Source organism: Lepidochelys kempii, unplaced genomic scaffold (assembly GCF_965140265.1).
Source record: "Lepidochelys kempii isolate rLepKem1 unplaced genomic scaffold, rLepKem1.hap2 scaffold_74, whole genome shotgun sequence".
NCBI classification, from domain to species: Eukaryota; Metazoa; Chordata; order Testudines; family Cheloniidae; genus Lepidochelys; species Lepidochelys kempii.
In genome coordinates this window covers 421,660-444,424 of record NW_027333644.1, presented here as the reverse complement: position 1 = coordinate 444,424, position 22,765 = coordinate 421,660, and the positions used below count along the sequence as shown (strand labels likewise).

The 22,765-nt window shown below is 43.4% G+C and overlaps 1 pseudogene; it reads right to left on the bottom strand.

Annotated features, from left to right (window-relative positions):
• Positions 1-3,221, bottom strand: part of LOC140904800 (up-regulator of cell proliferation-like) — a 55,380-nt pseudogene extending 52,159 nt beyond the window's left edge.
• Positions 3,222-22,765: the final 19,544 nt, after the last annotated feature.

Below are 22,765 nucleotides of genomic sequence, written 5' to 3'. Positions count from 1 at the left end.
GCCCACAGCCAGCCCCTGTCTCCAGCCACCCTCTTCCGCTCCCCCTGCCTGCAGCCAGCCCCTGCCGCACCCCCTGCCCGCAGCCAGCCCCTGTCTCCAGCCACCCCCTGCTGCTCCCACCCCCACATCCACTGGTGCCCTGCTGTTCCCAGGGCAGTAACCCTGCACACCTGCTTCAATGATGGGGAGAGGGAGCAGCTGGGACCTACACATGTGCACACCCTAGGGTGACCAGACAGCAAGTGTGAAAAATCAGGATACGGGGTGGGGGGTAATAGGAGCCGGGGGGTAATAGGAGCCTATATAAGAAAAAGACCCCAAAATCAGGACTGTCCCTATAAAATCAGGACATCTGGTCACCCTAGCACACCCCCAGGGTGTGGCGGGGACCTACACATGTGAGCTCCTTTTTAGTATAGGCCCATCTTTTTAAAAAAGAACTTTAGGCAGGATTAATATACATCCATATTTTCCCAGGCAGGTCAGGCTTTTTGGTTCTTAAATCGCCGTCCAGGAGGAATTTTTAAATTTTAAAAATTCCTCCCGGGAAAATACAGACTTATGCTAACTCTGTTTGTACAAAAAATACATACTGGGGCACATCCCTTAAATCAGAACTTTTTATAGGGAACCGGTTGTTAAGATTTTGGCAGCTCATCACTGGCCACATGTAGACACCACAGGAATTGGGGGGATTGAACCAGGGTCCTTCAGCACAAGCTCCGCTCACTCATTGTCAACCAATCCAGCTCCACCCACTAGACCTCACCCCCTTTCACAGTCACAGAATCCAGGAGCCCTAAGTCTCAGATCCATGCCTCACATCACAAGGCCAAATATCCTCCCTTTATGGGTGCTGTAGAAGGGACCATCTGCACAGACCCCTCTACATTCCCCCCATCAGAGACTGCAGCCACGGGTGACCAGTGAATGAGCAGAGATCTCCCCTGTGGGAATCAGAGGGGCTGCACATTTGGGGTTTCACAGGGAAGGCGTCTGGCAGCCATTAACAGACTGACCCTGTGAAGAGATTTTCCATCTCTAACAAAGGGTTTCTGTTCCCCCAGACCTCAGCCGCTCAGCAGAATGCAGGAGAGCCGAGTGCTGATGGGCTAGAGGGGTCACAGGAGTCACCGTGCAGCAGCTGTGGTGTCTACAGTCAGCATGGGCCAAACCCTGTGCTCCAGGCTGTTTCTCTGGATTGCGAAGGGGAGTTTGGCTTGGGGAATCGGTTGCTGGTGCCTGTGTCCACAACTGGGATGTTTTCAGGAGACTACTCAATGGTCCATGAAGCGCCATCCAAGCAAGTGGAGAGTGGACATTAAAGAGCGAGGCTGGGACCTCCACGGAGCTGCTGCAGTCCAGCATCCACAGCCAGAAGAGAGACAATGGGAAAGGTACGGAGATGGCTGGCCACAGCAGCAGCCGCCATCTCATAAACCTCTGCTCTTGCTCTACACAACAGAGGCAGGACAAAGAGCCACACAGTGAGAGCTTGGGTTGCAATGAGCAATACACGGTTTTTCAGTACATTATGCTGCCCTGACAGTCTACTGCCTGTAATGTGCACATCCAGCCTCCCAGGCTGACCTCAGTGGGAGTTAGGTGCCCTGTGCCCACAGGACACGGCTGGCCTTACTAGGAGGTGAACTGAGGTGGTCGACTCAGGTGCCAGACTGTGGGGGGCACCAGTAGGACCCAGAGTGTAGAAAACTGTGTCTGCTGCTGGTGCATGTGGATTCTCTCTGCTCGAGATGCACAGAGAGGGTGGAGTGCTGTGCTGGAGGAAGGAGGGCACAAGAGACATAACAGGCAGGCAGGAGAAAAGGTGAGAGAGAATCACAGAAAGCAGCAGGAGCTGCAGGGAGAGAGAGGAGGAGGAGCCTCTTATGTACCTCTCTAGCATCCCCAGGAGCCTGGACTGATTAACCCCAGCTTCTCAGGGAGCTTCCTGTTTCCTGCTGCTTCCCTGAACCCACGTGAGGAGAACAGGAAGTCAGCTGAGGTAGTAGGAGCCAGTTAGGCCCTTAAGACGCTGATTTCTTCCCTCACTCAGGCCCTGCTACCAGCCTGCTTATTTGTCCCCTTCAACTGAGCGTTGAGAGCCACTATAGCTGGCACAGAACAGCAGTCATGAGTGAAAGAAGAAAACGTCCCTCTGAGGCAGCATTCAGAAAAAGAGAAATGCTTCTTTTGCTTTCTTTATCTAAGCAGGAAGGAGCTCTCCTGTGATACGTAGACACAAATGTTCACGGTGAGCCTTCCGGCCCCAGTAAGGGTGTGAGTGGTGAGGAGATACCTCATCTTCCAGTTAGTCAGAGTGCAGGTGACCTGGCAGCTACTGCAGCATCCATATCTGCATCTCCAATGGATGTAACCATGCACGATCCTGAAGAAAAGTGTAGCTCAGAGAAGAGTGTGGTGGAGGCGCAAGAAACTGCTGCTGCTGAGTTGAATTCCTTGAGTCTAGATGATCCAGGACTGTGGACCCACTTGAGCAGTAGCCTGAGGGACTTCCTTGTACTGCACGGGCCACAGCAAGTGAAAAACTTCATGTTCCCCAAAGACAATGAAAATAGTAGTTCCCATCCAACACATTACTGGCATGAAATCCCCAATGGTGAGAAAGTGGAGAGGCCACGGCTTATGTATTCAAAAATCGAAAATACTGAATTCTAATGTTCCAGCCTCTTTGGGCTCTACAGAAACAAAGGACTGGAAAAATCTGGCTAGAAATCTGGCATGCCATGAGAAGGCAGCAAATCACCAGAGAGCATTTTATAGGTGAAAAATCTTGAGATGAGACTAAGGTTAAAGGCCTCCATAGATGATCAGCATCAAGAGAAGATTGCATCAGAGTCTCTTTCCTGGCAAAATGTTCGGAAAAGGCTCCTTGCCATTGTGAGAATGCTTGCTACCCAAAAACCTAGCACTGCGTGGCATGTCAGATCAGCTGTATGTGCCAAACAATGGAAACTTCCTTAAAATTGTGGAGCTGATGGCTGAGTTTGGTGCTGTACTCCAGGAGCTTCTAAGAAGTGTCATCACCCAAGAAATGTACACACACTACTACCTTGGAAAACCATTTAAAATGAGATCATTCAGTTACTGGCAACAAAAGTCAAATGGATGATTGTGGGAGATCTTAAGTCAGCAAGATATTACCCTGTTATTCTGGACTGCACACCTGACATCAGCCATACGGAACACACGCCTTTCATGGCGAGTGTTGTGTGCAGGCCACAGAATCTCACCCACCCACTCCTACAATAAACCTCTCACCTGCGTCTGAGCTATTGAAGTCCTCAAATCATGGTTTAAAGACTTCAAGGTGCAGAGAATCTTCCAGCAAGTGACCCGTGCCCTATGCTGCAGAGGAAGGCAAAAGAACCCCAGGGCTTCTGCCAGTCTGCCCTGGGGGAAAATTCCTTCCTGACCCCAAATATGGCAATCAGCTGAACCCTGAGCATGTGGGCAAGATTCACCAGCCAGATACTACAGAGAATTCTTTTCTGGGTAACTCACATCCCATTCCATCCAACATCCCGTCCCAGGCCACTAGGCCCCATCTACCACAAATAGTCAAAGATCAATTAATTGCCAAAATCATGTTAACCCATCATACTATCTCCTCCACAAATTTATCAAGCTTAATCTTGAAACCAGCTAGGTCTTTTGCCCCCACTGCTTCCCTTGGAAGGCTGTTCCAGAACTTCACTCCTCTGATGGTACTCTCCTCTAATTTCAAGTCTAAACTTCCTGTGGAAGTAACAAAAAGGGATTTAAGTTCAGCCATCTTAGTTCTGTTGAAAAGAAAGCAAAAGTCAGGCTAACTCTAATGCAAAACTTGTAAAGGCAAAACTGGTAAGCGTATAAAAATTGCAAAGCAAAGTTGGTTTTAACCTTGCCTTACAATAACAATAAAATGTAATTGTTTAACATTTTTTGCTACAAATAAAATATAAACAAGTATAAACAAAACAAAGCTTTATTATTACATAAATAATAAAACGCTATAAATACTTGCTTTACATTTTTTATACTTTAAAAATTTGCGTAAGGACACTCTGTCCAAACGGACGTCTTCCTTCTTGCAATTGCCTAAAAATAAAACTGTCTCTAACTTGTTGCATCCAAACTAAAAGTAAGAACTTGTTTTCTTCCACAATTTGGTGCCGTGACTCAGATAACGATTCCCGGCTAAAACAGCAGCAACTACTACAAACCTTTCCCCTTCAAAGTCCAAAGCACCAAACAAAAGGTAAAAAAAACCTATAAAAATCGATACTGGGGTATCAAAAAAAATATCCTAACCATGGGACTGTCTGTCCCTTTGGGCTCACGCCATGCAAACTTATTTATTATGCAACAAGGCCAAATGCACAGTGGTGCTGAAAAACTTTTTTCCGCACCCCCAATATGAGGTTGAGGTCAAACCTAATCAAAGCTAAAAAATTTTGCTGCCTCAATAAGGGTGTATTACGTCCAAACATAAAACATTAAGGTTATAGATTAAAAAAATGCATCTAAATATAAAAGTAAATAAAATAAAAGTAAATAATAAATGTGTAAAAAGTAAGTGCCGTTATCGAGGTCTGGGACTTAAGCTAACTTCAGGCACACCAGGGCCCTCACTCTCTAAGTAAAAAAGTTCTAAACATAAGGGGGGAGGGGTCAGCCAAACCACATGACCCAGCAAACAGTGCAAAAAAGTAAAAGCCCTTCCTACTTATAAACTGCTACCCCGCAAACCCTTTCCCTAAAGTATATAAAAATCTTTTTAGCTTTTAAGCAGCTAACACAGCAAACAAAATAAATAAATAAAATCATACACGTCAAAAAAAAAGCTACAAAAACCTCCATAAGTCTCAAGTGCAAAAGCCAAAAAACTCCCTCCCCAAATTAAAAACTCAAGTACAAAATGTAAAAACTAAATGTAATGCAACCAAATGCCTCCCTACCCAAACTATATTGTTAACCCTCTCAGCTCTTTCATATCCCCAATTAGTTAAAGCTAAATGAAAAAAACAATAAGGGGGGGGGAGGGTTAATTTAAAAGTCAGTTTGGCCTAAAAATAAAAAAAGCTGCCCTGCATTCAAAAATCAAAAAACAGAGACCAAGCCAAGTAGAAAAAAAACTGCTTTCACACCCAGCTGGCTGAAAAAAAAATATAAACACACATAAAACAAAAAGCAAATAAGTTGCAAAACTAAAATTACATTTGCAAAGATTGGCTGCCTGGTAAAACCCAACAGTCTGCCTTTGCAACCCTAAAGCCAGAATGGTTTGAAAACGCTAAAAAGGCCACAAACAGCCGGCGTAAACTAAAATACCAAGCAAAGATCCCTAAAAGGAATGCCCCCAAAAACCCAGGGCATAAAAATCGCTCCGAAAAGGAAAAGCAAGTTACAAAATTTTGCAGCGTACCTCTAAACAATCTATACACAAAACAACCTACCATCCACCTCTCTCTCTCAATCTCTCTCTCCTACCCCCAGGGCTGGCTAGCCCGGGCAGCGTGTGTACATGTATAAAAGTGGGTCAAGGTTTAAGTATTAACATTTTTTCTTCCTTTAAGTGACGTAAAAGCAGTTCCTACACTCACCACTGTGTTAGTTTATTAATAAAGATTTAAAATTCAGTCACATGGTGTGTGCTCTTCATCTCCGCCCCTGCGATCCTGTGGTCTTAGCCTAATTAACTAAGGCACAGACAAATTGGTAACAAAAAATCTGAGACAGTTGAAGAAAAAATTGCAAAGGGAAAAAGCCCTGAACAGTGCACACCATCTATCTGTTTTATCCTTGTTATTTTACGCTTGCTTTGTTTGGCACTGTTGGTATTATAGGTTAAAAATTGCATAATTAAAAATAAGCCCCACTCTCCATTGTAGTATGCCTAAAAACCAAAAAAACGGTTTAGCATTCCGCTCTCCACCCCGGGCTGCAAACAAAGGGTGCAGGTGGGTCTACCCCAAGTCATAGCAAAACTAAGCAATAAAAAAAAATTAAAAAAATATGTGTACCCAACAGCTCAAAAAAATGAAGCAACTAAAAGCATAAATCACTATCCAAGCAGCAACTCAAACCTCCGCCCAAAACAAGTTGCAAGCCTTAAAACAAAACTTCCAGGCAAAAAAAGCGGAACGCACATGCCTGAAGCCCTGGCTAAGCAAGTACCAGCCCTTCAGGAACATGTGAAAATGTAACCATGTGTGCTCAGCATATGCCGCAATGGCCGTGTGTCTGCCGTAAAAAAACATGAAACAGTGAGAATGCCAATTGGCCATGCATTCTGCCCAGGTGGCCAGCCTCACACACCACCACCCGGGTAGCCCTTGGAAATAAAAATGTTTCCAAAAAAATAACCCAAAGGGGTGGGGGCTAGTTCAAAAGCCCACCCTCCTTGCTAAAGTGGTAATAAAACAAGGCTTGTACCCATAAAAAGGAACGGTTCTGCAAAAAAAGCAAAATCGGGCCCAAGCAAGCAACACAAATTTTTTTTTTAAAAGTTAAAAACTTTAAAAGCATAGCTAATAACAAGCATCAAAAATTTAAATCCCTAAAACAATTAATTAACTTAGATTTTACTATTTTAAGTGTCATTTTAAAAAATAAGTAATTTTAAAAAACTAAAGTTAACTCTATAATTGCTAAAAAAATTAAGTAGTTAAATTTTACAAAATGCTGGGAAGAAAAAAGAAATTCTTGGTTTCTTTGCAGCCAGTTGAAAGAAAAAAAAAGGGCCCTTTTCAAAAAAAGGTCTGCAAATAAATCCAGGCAAAAAAAAAATGATTTAATTAAAATCATTTGGCCATAAACATTTTAGTCAAATGAGCTAAAAATACATAAGGGGTTTTATTAAAACCTAACTGCCCCAAGAAAAAAACGGGGGCTTAAAATGGGTTCAAGCAGCCGTAAAATCTGCAGAACAATGCCAGGCATTAATAAAATGTGTTAGGTCTCTGTATTCACAGGTAAGACAAGTCCTGCTCCAAGAAACTTCACCCAGCCTGCCATTGGTTAAAAAACAGGTAACTGGGTCTACGTACAGGTCCATCAACACAAAACTGCTCTGGCCCCACGCTAAAAAGGCCCTTAGCAAGTCCTGCTAACTACCAACACGGCTGTAAAGTGCCAAGAGCTCACTGCCTGAACCCATGCTTCTTTCTGCAAAAAAGTCCCTCGGCCTCAAAATAACTCCACTTCAACTACTAATCAGCCTGTCCCTCCTTCTGGTATTGCTTTTCCTCCTTCTGGACAGCAAAACTAACAAACAAACAAACAAACTGAAGTGCTAGTAACCGCTCACTTGTCCAGTAATGAAATTACCACACAGCCAGCATTTGCCAAAAAAACCCAGACCACTGCAGGGTAACGTGCTGGTCATTCTCCCCTGCATGGTACTAAACCACAACTGCTTCAAACAAAAAAAACCCGCTCTCTCTGCTAAAACTGCCAACGTCCAAAAATTCCTAACTACAAAAAATATTAAAAACTAACCCTGGTAAAAAACCAAAAAATTATACACCGGCCAAAAAAGCCTTGTAAAACCCATGCTTAACAAAGTGGTATTAATTAAATGTGGGGCTTTATTCAACAGGCTGCGCCCTATGTTTTTAAATAAGTATCTTCAGCATGTATTGTCCTTTCTGATTGGCTGTTAAATAACAAATACCAGAAACGCCTTGTTGACACTGCCCCCGCCATTTTGTCCACTATACTATCCCCCGTAACACATCCAAGTACAGACAATACCATAGAGTCTAATAACACCCAATAGCCAAGGCCTTCCCACTTTAGTAATTTATTTAAATATTGTTTAAAAATATTTTTAACGTTCAAAATATCCCATATAAGCAAACAATTAAGTAATACAAACTGGTCAGTAAAAGTAAAGGTATATCACATGACTACAAATAAGCCTAAAAAATTTAAAATGTAAATTAGTGGGTTTTATAATGGGGTTAATATAATGGCCATTCCAGGGGTCTGTAGTATATATATAAAAAATGGGTCCTTATTGATTTTGGTGACCCAATTAGAAAATAATTAAATTCATATTTAAAAAAGGTGTGTTCTGCCACCAAAAAATTACCTGTACTTAAATAGTCCCAGTAATTAATAACCTAATCTGTACCGTATTGCAATATACCCCTTCCTATGCTATTCATGTCAATGCTTCTTAAAGGTACATAAAAAAATTTAAACAAATGTGGTACCGTATTTATTGAAAAAAAAGTTTTAAAATACTAATTTACAGTAATTTATGTTCCATTAAAAATTGTACAATTTGTTTGGCCCTATCTCATTTCAGGTCAATTTTATATATCCAAACTGCTCCAGGGGGGCTGCTGTTCTGTTGGCACAACAAAGGCCCTGGGTCTCCTCTAGAAAAAAGAAATCTGGTAAAACACCTGTAAAATGGTGTCAGGAGTGCAGCAGCAATTTAAAACATTTCAAGGCCAACAGCATAATAAAAAATTAAAACAGCTAAAAAAGGCCACTGGTCTTATTACTAAAGGACAGTCAACCCAGGTACAGGCTAAAGTTGGTAAATTACATGTTATCTCCACCCTTAGTTCAAGGACCCAAAAGCGGTTAACAAAAATGGTATTAAATATCACTAAGGCAAAAAAAAAAATGCAGTAAAATCTGGCATGTTCAAACATGCAGAATTTCCCAGATAACCAGCTAACGGCCATTCAAAGTGACCTTAAGCATCAGGCTTGGTCCATTGCCCTTACTAGTGCTTCAAAAGTGCCATCTCATCTGTGGCCGTAAAAACAAACTTAAATGTTTTCAGGGTAAAGTTTCAGGCACTCTCAGTGCTCCTTCCAAGCCTATGGGCCGGTTAAAGGGGTGTGGGCTCCCACATACCAAATCCTGCCAGGTCCATAAAAAAAATGCAGGTAAAGTTAAATAATTCACCGTAATATTTAAAAAATTAAACCACCTTGTATGCCTAGCCAATTTGTTGTCAGTGCTCCTAAAATAACACCTAATGTTTAAATAAAAATAAAAAATTAATAAACACTTTGGCCTTTAAAGCCCCCACAGCTTCAGTGCGTACAAAAGCTAAAGCCAAAAAAAGTCATCACTGTTTATAACAATGGTTGTTAAAAAGGTAGCAAACAGAAAACGACCCGAACAAAACACCGAATTTCCCAGTTAGTAACAGCTGTGTAAATGTTGAGGCCACCACTTTGTAAAATATACATTTTAATCTCATCACTGCTGCCAACAATTCCATTATTGTCCTGCAAATAAAGTCCTACAATTAAATCTTAGGTTTCAAATACCTTTGAATTAAACTACCTTCATACCAAACCAATTCCAAAACCTACACTCACTCCTACCAAAGGTTCAAAAAAATTCTAAATTACAAGGTCAAATTTATGCACTTCAAGTTATATTGTATTTATGTACTTCATTGATGTACATATATATTTATGTACTTCAAAGTATATTATATTATACTTCGAATTATATATTCAATTAAAAAACATGCATTCCACAGTTTATAAAGTGTCTATCATAATGTAGTGTGTTATGTAACTAAGGCTATAAATCAACCCCAGCAGATTGTTACAATAAAAACAGTAATGTTTATACTGTTTTCATGTAGTTTAAAAATATGTTGTTGTAAAAAATGTAATAACAAAAATACCTTTCATGTTCAAACAGTATGCTTTGTTGTTATATCCAGTCACAGTTGATAAGGCTAACCATTTAATCTAAAATCAAAAATACAAAATCTAATAAAAATAAAAAATATAAAATGGTAGTTGTGCTAAAAAATGCACAAAAGGCGGGGGGAGAGTATAAAAACAAAATTAAAAAACATTAAATGTCGGCCTCTCAGTTGATTTAAAAACAAAGCAACAGTCAGGCTAATGCAGAACCATAATAACGCAAAATATGTAAAGGCAGACCTGCTTAAGCGTATAAAAAACTGCAAACAAAGCTGTTTAACCTTGCCTTAAAATAAAAATAAAATGTAATTGTTAGCAAAAAATTTTTAAAACAAATAAAATATCAAAAAAGTATAAACAAAGACACCATCTTATATAATCAAAGGGTATAAATACCGCTTTATATTGTTTATACTTTAAAAAACTACTAAGGCAAAGGTATTCTTCATCCATTGCATTTCTTCCCTTGCAATTGCTTAAAAATAAACTCTTTTTGGCTTGTTGCATTCAAACTAATATATATATATATATATATATATATATATATATATATATATATATATATATATATATATATTTTCTTCCACAGTACTAAACCACAATTGCTCCAAAACAAACAAACAAACAAAACAAACAAACAAAGCCGCTCACTCTGCTAAAACCGCCAAAGTCCAAAAATTCCTAACTACAAAGAACATTAAAAACTGGCCCTGGTAAACAAGGCGAAGCGTTATACACTGGCAAAAAAAAAAAAACCCTTGTAAAATCCATGCTTAATAGTGTGGTATTAATTGGGTTTGGGGGTTTATTCCAAGGCTGCGCCCTGTGTTTTTCAATAAGTACCTTCAGCATGTATTGCCCTCCCTAATTCGCTTTCAAATAACAAATACCAAAGGTGCCTTGTTGCCACTGCCCCTGCCATTCCCTCCGTGATACTTCTACCCCCGTAACACATCCAAATACAAACAACATCAGATATTCTAATAAAACCCAATGGCCAAGGCCTTCACATTTTAATAATGTAATTAAATATTGTTTAAAAAATTAGGTTAAAGGTTCAAAATATCCTATCTAAGAAAACAATTAAATAAAAAACAAACTAGTCCATAAAAAGAAAAGTATACAATATCACTACAAATAAGCCTCAAAAATCTAAAATTAAAATTCGTGGATTTTATAGCAGGGTTAATATAAAAGCCATCTTAGGGGTCTATAATATGTCATAAAAAAGGTCCTTATTGTTTTTGGTTGCCCAATTAGTAAAGAACCAAATTCATATTTAAAAAAGGGTGTGTTCTGCCACCAAAAATTTACCTGTACTAAAATAGTCCCAGTAATTAATAACCTAATCTGTACCATGTTGCAAAATACCCCTCCTATGCTATTCATGTCAATGCTTCTTAAAAGTATTTTAAATTATATAAACAACAAATGTGGTATGGTACTTTACTAAAATAAATGTGTTAAAGTAATAGTAATTAATGCTATATTAAAAACTATAAAATTTACCCTTGCCCTATTTAGCTTTCAGGTCACATATATCTATCCCAACTGCTCCAAAAAAGCTGCCATTTGGTGAGCAGAGCAAAGCGCCCGTGTCTCCTCTAAAAAAAATATTGGGTCAAACACCTGTCAAGTGGGGCCAATAGTGCAGCAGCAATTGAAAACATTTATAGAAGCCAACAACATAATAAAAAATCAGGGCAGCTAAAAAAGGCCACTAGTCTTATGACTGAAGCACAGTTAACCAAAGTGCAAGCTGAAATGGGTAAATTACATGTTATCTCCGCCCTTAGGTTAATAACCCAAAAGCTGTTAATAAAAATGGTATTAAATATCACTAAGGCAAAAAAAATTGCAATAAAATCTGGCATGTTCAAAATTTCCTAAATAACCAGCTAACGGCCATTCACAGTGACTTTAAGCACCAGGCCTGGCCCACTGCCCTTACTCGTGCTTCAAAAGTGCCATCTGATCTGTGGCCGTAAAAACAAACTTAAACGTTTTAAGGGTAAAGTTGCAGGCACTCGCAGTGCTCCTGCCAAGCCTACGGGCCGGTGAAAGGGGTGTGGGCTCCCACATACCAAATCCTGCCGGGTCTGTAAAAACAATGCATAGAACATGAAACAATTCACGGTAATATTAAAAAAAATAATTCCCCTGGTATGCCGAGCCAATTTGTTGTCAGTGCTCCTAAAATAACACCCAATGTTTACATAAAAATAAAAAGCCAATAAACATTTTTGGCCTTTAAAGCCCCCACAGCCTCAGTGCGTACAAAAGCTAAAGCCAAAAAAAAAAAATTGTCACTGTTTCTAACAGCGTTTGTTAAAAAAGTAGAAAACAAAAACCGACCCTAACAAAACACCTGCTCTTCCAAGCTAGTTACAGCTGTGTAAACGTTAAGGTCACCATTTGCAAAACAAACATTTTAATTTCACCATTGCTGCAAAAAATCCTTATCTATTGGTCTGCAAATAAAATCCTATCATTAAATCTTAGGCTTCAAATACCCTTTCATTAAACCACCTTAATACCTGACCAATTCCAAAACCTACACTCACTCCTACCAAAGGTTCAAAAAATCTCTAAATTACAAGGCCAAATCTATGTGCTTCAAAATATATATCAAATTAAAAAACATGCCTTTCATACCATCTATAAAGCATTTATCTTATGGACTAATTATAATATATTGTGCTATGCAACTAAGGCTACAAAATAACTCCAGCATATTATTACACTAAACACATTAATGTTTGTATTGTTTTTGTTTAATTAAAAATATGTTATTGTTGTTATAAAAAACAGAATAACAAAAATACTTTTCATGTTCATACTAATTATGCATTATTGTTACATCCAACCAAAAGTTATGGAGCCGATCCTTTTAATCTAATATCAAAAATACAAGGTCTAACAAAATAAAAGTTTTAAAATGATGGTTGGGCTAAAAGCACTGAAGAGGGGAGTGTGAAAGTAAAAAAGGGCATTTAAGTGCAGCCATCTTAGTTCTGTTAAAAAAAAAAAAAAAAAAGCAAAAGTCAGGGTAACTCTAACCCCTAAGAATTCAAAACTTCTAAAGTCAAAACTGGTGTAAGCGTACAAAAATTGCAAAGCAAAAACCTTGCCTTAAAAGAACAATAAAATGTAATTGTAGCAAAAACATGTTAAAAACAAATACAATATAAAAAATGTATAGACAAAGCAGAGCTTTATGTAATAAAAAGGTATAAATACTTGCTTTACATTGTTTATACTTTAAAAATTTGCATAAAAACAGACACCCTGTCCAAACGGCTGTCTTCCTTCTTGCAATTGCCTAAAAATAAAACTGTCTCTAACTTGTTGCATGCAAACTAAAAGTAAGAACTTGTCTTCTTCCACAGTATCCATTTGTTCTTGTGTCCACATTGGTACTGAGCTTAAAGAATTCCTCTCCCTCCATGGTATTTATCCCTCCGATGTATTTACAGAGAGCAATCACATGTTCCCTCAGCCTTCTTTTGGTTATGCTAAAGCAGCCAAGCTCCTTGAGTCTCCTTTCATAAGACAGGTTTTCCATTTCTCGGATCATCCTAGTAGCTCTTCTCTGTACCTGTTCCTGTATCCTTCTTAAACATGGGAGACCAGAACTGCATACAGTCTTCCAGATGAGGTCTCACCAGTGCCTTGTAGAACGGTACTAACACCTCCTTATCTCTACTGGAAATACCTCACCTGATGCATGCCAAAACCGCATTAGCTTTCTTCACGGCCATATCACATTGGTGGCCCATAGTCATCCTGCGGTCAACCAATCCTCCAAGGGCCTTCTCCTCCTCTGTTACTTCCAATTGATGCATCTCCAGCTTATAACTAAAATTCTTGTTATTAATCCCTAAATGCATGACCTTACACTTCTCACTATTAATTTTCATCCTATGACTATTACTCCAGTTTACAAGGTCATTCAGGTCTTCCTGTATGATATCCCGGTCCTTCTCTGAATTGGCAATACCTTCCAGCTTTGTGTCACACACAAACATTATTAGTGTACACTCACTTTTTGTGCCAAGGTCAGTCATAAAAAGATTAAATAAGATTGGTCCCAAAACCGATCCCTGAGGAACTCCACTGGTAACCTCCCTCCAGCCTGACAGTTCACCTTTCAGTAGGACCCTCTGTAATAATTAGTATTCTTGAACTAATAATTCCCCATGTAGCACCATAACAAACGCCTTACTGAAATCTAGCTAAATTAGATCCACTGTGTTTCCTTTGTCTAAAAAATCTGTTACTGTCTCAAGGAAGGAGATCAGGTTGGTCTGGCACGATCTACCTTTTGTAAAACCATGTTGTATTTTGTCCCATTTACCATTGACCTCAATGTCCTTAACTACTTTCTCCTTCAATTTTTTTTCTATACTACAGATGTCAAACTAACAGGCCTGTAGTTACCCGGATCACTTGTTTTCCTTTCTTAAAAATAGGAACTATGTTAGCAATTCTCCAGTCATGTGGTACAACCCCTGCGTTTACAAATTCATTAAAAATTCTTGCTAATGGACTTGCAATTTCATGTGCCAATTCCTTTAATATTCTTGGATGAAGATTATCTGGGCCCCCCATTTAGTCCCATTCAGCTGTTCAAGTTTGGGTTCTACCTCGGATATGGTTATCTCTACCTCCATAGCCTCATTCCCATTTGTCATGCTACCATTACCCTAAGATCCTCATTAGCCTCATTAAAGACAAAGGCAAAGTACTTGTTTAGATATTGGGCCATGCCTAGATATCCTATGATTCTATGATTATCCTTAACTTCCACTCAGTCCTCAGTGTTTAACTGTCCCACTTCTTCTTTCTTTGTTTTCTTCTTATTTATATGGCTATAGAACCTTTTACTATTTGTTTTAATTCCCTTTGCAAGGTCCAACTCTATATGGCTTTTAGCCTTTCTCACTTTATCCCGACATGTTCTAACCTCAATAAGGTAGCTTTCCTTGCTGATCCCTCCCATCTTCCATGCCCTGTATACTTTCTGCTTTGTCTTAATCACCTCTCTGAGATGCTTGCTCATCCAGCTTGGTCTACAAGTGCTGCCTATGAATTTTTTACCCTTTCTTGGGATGCAGGCTTCTGACAGCTTCTGCAACTTTGACTTGCAGGAATCCCAGGCCTCCTCTGCCTTTAGATCCATAAGTTCTTCAGTCCAATCCACTTCCCTAACTAATGTCCTTCATTTTTTTAAAGTTAGCCCTTTTGAAATCAAAAACCCTACTCACAGATCTATTTTTTGTTATCCTTCCCTTCAGGTTAAGGTGAATTGGCTCATGATCACTGGAACCAAGGGTGTCCCCTACAACCATTTCTTCTAGGAGGTTCTCACAACTTACCAAAACCAAATCTAAAATGACATCCCCAGTTGTTGGTTCAGCAACTACTTGATGAAGGAATTCATCAGCTATCGCATCTATTAAAATCTGAGCCCTATTATTATTACTAGCACTTGTCCTCCAGTCTATATCTGGGAAGTTAAAGTCTCCCATGAGCGCACAGTTCCCATGAGTATTTACTTCATTAAAAACATTAAAGAGGTCTCTATCCATAGTGTGGAAGAAAACATGAGTTTTTCATTGTGTCCTCCACCGCTTGGGTCACCACCACTGCTGCCTCTGTGTCTGTCTTTCCCTTCTCACCTCAGTCCTTCTCCTCCAGCAGAACTCCCCCTCAACCTCCCCTGTCTCCAGCTCTGGTGGCTGGCTCCTCTGCCGCTGCAGCCACCTACACTCCTTCCGGCCAGATGAGGGATTTCAAAACGTTCTGAAGAGTGCGCAGAAATGGGTAGAGCAGCTTCACACTGAAGCTATTTCCCCACCCATTCAAGAATACAAGAGTCACCAAAGAAGACGACATTTTGTATATGAGGCACGGGAGAATCTCATAAGAGACCCCAAACAACAATTCAAAGCTGAATTCTTTAACCGGGTGCTAGACTGTGCGATACAATCCGTTGCAGAACGTTTCATGCAGCTCAAGGATCACAGCAGCATATTTGGGATGTTGTAGGATGTTCCCTCCTCACTGTACTGTACTCCTCACTGTACCTGAAGAAGACCTAAACCAGCAATGCAGGGCACTAGAGACCGTGTTGACACATGACGACATGTGCGATATTGATGCAAGTGATATAGGTGATGAACTGAAAGCCCTTTTCAGATACATTCAACAGGATCAACTCCAAAGGCTGTTCTGGAATATACGTGCACAAATAAGATGACCACCATCTTTCCAAATTATTTTGTGGCTCTGTGCATACTTCTAACACTTCCTGTAACAGCTGCCAGTGGAGAACACAGCTTCTCCAAGCTGAAATTAGTAAAATCACATCTACGCTCCACAATGACCCAGGAGAGGCTAGTCGGCCTTGCAACCATCTCAATAGAGTATGAGTTGGCCCAGACTGTGGACCTTCAGGAAGCAGAAGCAGTTCAAATCTCTGCAACTAAGAAGGCACGGAAGCACCACTTTGATTATTCAAACATCAAAATGCCAGTGTTAACTTTCAAATGCCTGAACAGCAAATGTAACTTTTCTTGTCTGCATAGTAAAGTGTACTGACAATTTTTGAACAAGACATTTAAAGTTGTTAGTTCTCCTTTATTGGGGTAGGTAGCAGAGCAGTACCACGGGCGGAGTAGAACAGAAAGAAGGCAGAATTGAGACCTTTCAAAGTTTTGTCCCAAGCAAGGGGGCATGGGGGTGTCATTTGAGCTCCCCGCCTGATAGGGTGACCAGACAGCAAATGTGAAAAATCAGGAGAGGGGGTAGGGGGGTAATAGGAACCCATATAAGAAAAAGACCCAAAAGTCGGCACTGGCCCTATAAAGTTGGGACATCTGGTCACCCTAATGCCTGAGGTGCCAAAATGTTGTGGGCCGGCCCTGCCGGCAGGTGCAGTGTATTGAATAAAACAAACACATACAAAACAGGATGTGATTGAAGAGAATTAGTCATTAAATAACTTATTTCTCTTCTGTTTATCTTGATGGAGGTATTAAATCAGGAATCACAGACTCTGCGAGCCCCAAAGCTGTGGGAGAAAGGTGGCATAAATCCCGAGTTGGAATTAGACTTTCAACAAACCAGAGAGCCGGAGGAGACAGACCTTCCCCAAGACAATGTCCTCTTATCGCCCTTTGTTCTGTAGTGGCAGTGAACATGGTTAGAAGAGATTGGCACTGCCAGGTGTGAATGGGGCTTGTGAGAGTGAACTATTTTCATTGTATTCTGCAGATAATATCGCTCAGATTCAAAAGGAGATGCCGAGTTAACTCGAGCTACACCTTATGCATTGCCCTAACTCGACTCCTGTCCACACAGAAAAACCCTTAAGATGTGCTGCTAATAACTCAAGTGAGCTGGCCCCTCGGGGCACAGGCTAAAGCCTAAGTTAGCACAACTCACCAGCTAACATGATCTTTCTGTAGTATGGATGCATGCTAGCTGCACTTGAGTGCTTCTAATTCTCCATTGCCTTCCCACTCTTCCCCCTGTGTCCCAAGAAAGGACAGACAAGTTCTCCCACCATCCACTGGGAAAGAATCCATACAGTGGCTCAGCTCACTGCTGGGCAAAGAGCCTTGGGATGAGCTCCTAAAAGTCTCAGTGCCCCACCTGAGTGAGTGCAGTGCCAGTCTGGAAACAGCAGGACCTTTGTTTATTCACAGTGCGGCTCTTCTCATGTGAGAGAGGCTGACTCAAGCCCAGTAACTGAGTGTAGAAAACTCAGGTTAACTCTGCAGTGAAGACAAAGCCTCAGATCTTTCAGCTGACAGGGATCTATTCTACCACAGTGGTTCTCAACTGGGGGGTCTGTGGCCCTGTTGGAGGGGGGGGGGGTGTCACAACAATAAAGAGAGACTGGGAGTGGCTACGTCATTATGGAAGGTAGCCTATTTCCCCTTGTTTTTTCCTGCCCACCCCCCCGACGTTCTGGTTTAACTTGGATTTAAACTTGGAGAGCGGTCAGTTTGGATGAGCTATTGCCAGCAGGAGAGTGAGTTTGTGTGTGTGGTTTTTGGAGGGGGGTGAGGGGATGAGAGAACCTGGATTTGTGCAGAAAATGGCCCACCTTGATTATCATGCACATTGTGAAGAGAGTTGTCACTTTGGATGGGCTATTACCAGCAGGAGAGTGAGTTTGTGTGGGGGGGTGGAGGGTGAGAAAACCTGGATTTGTGCTGGAAATGGCCCAACTTGATGATCACTTTAGATAAGCTATTTCCAGCAGGACAGTGGGGTGGGAGGAGGTATTGTTTCATGATCTCTGTGTGTATATAAAGTCTGCTGCAGTTTCCACGGTATGCATCCGATGAAGTGAGCTGTAGCTCAGGAAAGCTGATGCTCAAATAAATTGGTTAGTCTCTAAGGTGCCATAAGTCCTCCTTTTCTTTCTCCCTACACATTTACTGTAATAACTCTAACTTCCCTTTTAACTAGAAATCCCCCTGCATTCAGCTTCCCTCAGTGCTGTTACAGCCTCTCCCACCCCAGCAGTTACCGAGCTGTGGCCCGTTGTGCCTGGGCACCCCAGCAGGAGCCACCGAGGTTCAGGGCTCCCTGGAGCCTTTTTACTGCCCCAGCGCCCCCATCCCCTGTGCTGAGCTGCTCGGAGAGTGCAAACCTTTCTTCTAGACTGGATGGATGTTCTTCAAACTGTTATTAACATGAAAGATCAGTGAACTGAGGGTGTGTCTGTGTCTCTCCAGCCTCTCGCTCTCCAAAACAGAGGACTGTATGTTTCTGAGCGTGTCTTCTCTCAGTTCGGAGACGTTCCTTCACATTCCCAGGCCAGGCCGTGTCGGTAGCAGTCAGAGAGACGGGGGTCAATGGCAGCAGGAGGGGACGGCTCTCTTTCACTGAATGAGAATGTGGGAGGCTTGCAACCCATGAAACAAAGAGCTAAAAATAATGAGGTGTTTTATGAAAGGGGCCCCCGCTGTTACCCCAGCATTATGACTGAGACTGGGGTATGAATGAAGCCCAGTTTGTCCTCCCTTACAGGGGGGATCCCAAGCGTGTGACAAATGCTCCAGACCTCTCCCCTGGAGCCCCACAGAGGGGGAGCTGCAGTGACTGGGGCCTCTTGTACCCAGCTCTTGCCCCACCCTGCGCAGCACCAGAGCCTCCCGCTTCCCCTGCCGGCTCTGGGGCTGGGCCCAGACCCCTCCCTGACCCTGCAGCCCGGGCTCCCAGCACAGCCACAGCCCTGCCCAGGGGTCTGCAAGCCCTGAGGAGCCCTTTATAGCCCCCCCGGCACCCAGGCCAGCCCCTGATTGGCTGCTCCATTATCCTCTGTGCAAATTAGCTCCCACCCCCGAGGCTAATGAGGGCCCAGGTGGCTGTAAGGGGGGAGGGGAGCTTGGCATGTCCTGGGGTGACAGTTAAACCGACACAGCAGAGTCACCCTGTGGAGCTGGGGGTCACTAGGGAAGGGAGGGGGCAGTTCAGGGGGGCTGAGGTGCAGGAGGGGCTGCAGGGGTCAGGAGGTGGGTTCAGGGGAGCAGAGGGGGTTGGGGGTTCATACAGGGCTCATTAGGGGGACTGAGGAGGGGGCCAGAATGGGGGAGGGGCAGAGTCCAGGCACGGGGTAGATTTGGGGGGCAGAGTTGAGGGGATTGTTGAGGAGGGGGAAGTTCAGGGGCAGTTTACAGGGGTCAGTGTTGGGGAGGGGGAGAAGTTCAGGCTGATCCCCTCCCTCCCCAAGGCAGGGCTGTGGGGCACAAACTGGCTTTATTAGCAGGCAAGGACTTTCTCCTCCTCCCAGCCCCATGCGGTTTGGGGCTGGGGGCACAGAGGTTGGAGCAGGGGAGGGGTGTTATCAAGCCAAAGGGCGGGGGATTGTTTGCTTCAGGGCAGGGAGCAGAATGGGGCGGGTGCCGTCCAAAGGGCAAGCGAAGGAGATGGAAGCAGGAGGCGGCAGGTGGCAGTTCAGGGGGCATGAGGGGCAGGAGGGGGAAAAGGCTTTTTGGGGGTGATTGAAGGGCAGGAGGTGCAGGGCGAGGCAGGGTGTCAGGAGGCGGATTCAGGGGAGCAGAGAGGATTTGGGGGGGTTAGTAGAAGACCCATGGGGAGATTTGTGGGGGGAGGGTGTGGGAAAGGTCAGATTACAGGAACTGTTGCTGCTTCCCCCTGCCCCCCCTCCCCCCAAATCAGCCCAGCTGGGCCCCTCTGCCCTGGGGTGGGGAACTCGCACGATGGGGCTGCTTGCACTGCAGCCCCAGCCCCTGCTAGGGTGCCCAGATAGCAAGTTTGAAAAATCGGGACAGAGTGTGTGTGGGGGGTAATAGGCACCTATAGAAGAAAAAGCCCTGAATATTGGGACATCTGGTCACCCTAGCCCCTGCAGCGTCCCTGCCCCAGGAGACCTGTTGCCCCATCACCCCCAGGCCGAGCTGTGGGAAGGGAGACCTGAGCCGCCCCAAGGAGGGAGGCCGGAGAGCCTCAGTGCAGCAGCAGGGGAGAAGAGCCCAGTGCTGGGAGCAGCGGAGAGACAGAGCCCATATGTGAGGTGTAAGAATTGGATGGGGAGAGGTGGGAATTAATGATCACCTGGAGAGTGGGAGGCCCTGAGTGGCAACACTAGGATTGGTCGTGTTCTGTGTGTTTATTATTGACCTGGAATAATGGACTAAAAACTTGAGATAGGAAAACTTGCCCGGGCCACCGAATTCTTTTGTTTGGGTGGATTGTGAGGAATTTCAAAAAGAGCTTGATAATGTCAGGCAACATTCAATGTGTCTGTGCAAGGTGCTGCCTTTCAAGAAGGCTGACTTAAGAAAATTCAGGGAGTTGGTAGGTAAGATCCCTGGGTAGCAAGTCTAAAGGGAAAAACAGTTCAAGAGTTGGCAGTTTTTCAGAGACATTATTATGTGCCTGTAGCAAGGCGAAGGCTCACCGGCATAGCGCCTCCTGCTGGTCATCTTGGAAGTTAGCTCTTCAGCACTGGGAGCCCCCTCTGCAGGCTGGTGTCTTGCCTGCCTTAGGGCCCCCATATCCCTCCTGGACCGCAGTGCCCTTTTACCTTGGGGTGCTGCCCCCTAGCTGTACCCCCACACTCTGGGTCTCCCCTCCCAGGGGAACCCCCAACCCTCTAAACCCACCTTGCCTCAGTGGCTACTGCCAGTCATCATCTAGCCCCTGCTCACTGGGGCAGACTGCAGTCTGTAATAGCTACTCATCATTGGCGAGGGGGTAGGACCTGCTGCCTTTGCCTATCCCCAGGCTGCCCCTCTGCCTCCCCAGTACCTTTCTTAGGCCTTCAACAAGGCCTCAGCCTGGGGATTTAACCAGGCTGCTGCTCCCCAGCTCCCTTTGCCCTTCCCCAGCACTGCTCCACTTCAGGTACATTGCTCCCAGGCAGCTAGCCCTTCTCCCTCCAGGGCTAGAGTGACACTCCTCTCACTTCTGGCCCCAAGCCCTCTTATAAGGGCCAGCTGGACCCTGATTGAGCTGGCCACAGCTGTGGCTGCTTCCCGAATCAGCCTAGCCCAGCTACAGCCCTCTCCAGGGATGCTTTTAACCCCTCTTTTACTGGAGTGGGGCAGTTGCCCCACAACAAGGCCTAAAAGAAAACTATTCCACTGCATAGGAAAGATAGGAAGTATAGCCAGAGACCATGCTGGCTTAACCAGGAGATCCTCAATGATCTAAAAATCAAAAAATTGTTGTACGTAAAGTGGAAACTAGGTCAAATTACGACAAAGGATGAACATAAATAACACAAGTCTGTAGGGACAAAACGAGAAAGGCCAAGGAAAAAAACAGATCATAGCTAGAGACATAAAGGGTGACAAGAAAACATTCTACAAATACGTTAGAAGAAAAAGGAAGATCAAGGACAGGGTAGGCCCATTACTCAATGAAGAGGGAAAAAACAATAACCGAAAATGTGGAAATGGCAGAGGTGCTTAATGACTTCTTTGTTTCAGTGTTCAAGAAGAGGGTTAGTGGTAATTGGACATCTAGCATACTGAATGCCAGTGAAAATGAGGTGAGATCCGAGGATAAAATAGAAAAAGAACAAGTAAAAAATTATTTAGACCAATTAGATGTCTTCAGGTCACCAGGGCCTGATGAAATGCATCCTAGAATACTCAAGAAGCTGACTGAGGAGATATCTGAGCCATTAGTGATTATCTTTGAAAAGTCATGGAAAACGGAAGAGATTCCAGAAGACTGGAAAAGGGCATCTAAAAAAAGGGAAATAAGGACAACCTGGGGAAATACAGACCAGTCAGCTTAACTTCTGTACCTGGAAAGATAATGGAGCAAATAATTAAGCTCTAAATTTGCAAACATCTGGAAGATAATAAAGTGATAAGTAATAGTCAGCATTGATTTGTCAAGAACAAATCGTGTCAAACCAACCTGATAGCTTTCTTTGACAGGGTAACGAGCCTTGTGGATGGGGAGAAGCTGTAGATGTGGTATATGTTGACGATAGTAAGGCTTTTGATGCAGTCTCACCTGACCTTCCCATAAACAAACTAGGGAAAGACAACTTAGATGGAGCTACTATAAGATGCGTGCAAAACTGGTGGAAAACCATTTCCAGAGAGTAGCTATCAATGGCTAACTTCCTGTCAGGGTGGTTAAGCACTGAAATAAATTGCCTGAGGGGTTCCGGAATCTCCATCAGTGGAGATTTTTAAGAGAAGGTTAGACAAACACCTGTCCGGGATGATCTAGATAATGCTTAGTCATGCCATGAGTGCAGGGGACTGGATTAGATCAGTGGTTCTCAGCGGGGGAGTCAGTGAGCCCTTTCCGGGGGGCCGTGGAGCCCCACGGCTGAAACCTGGAGCCCCAGTGCTGAAGCCTGGGGGCCCCCCCTTCCTCCTAAGCCAGGAGCAGTGCGGGTCTGAAGCCAGTGGGCCCCCTGCCCTAGTTAGGAGCAGCGCGGGGCTGAAGCCTGCGGTGCCCTCCCCATCCCCCCCAAGCCGGGAGTGGCACAGCCAGAAGCTAGGTGGGGCTGAAGCTGGCAGGGTCCCCACATCCCCTCCAAGCCAGGAGCAATGCGGTGC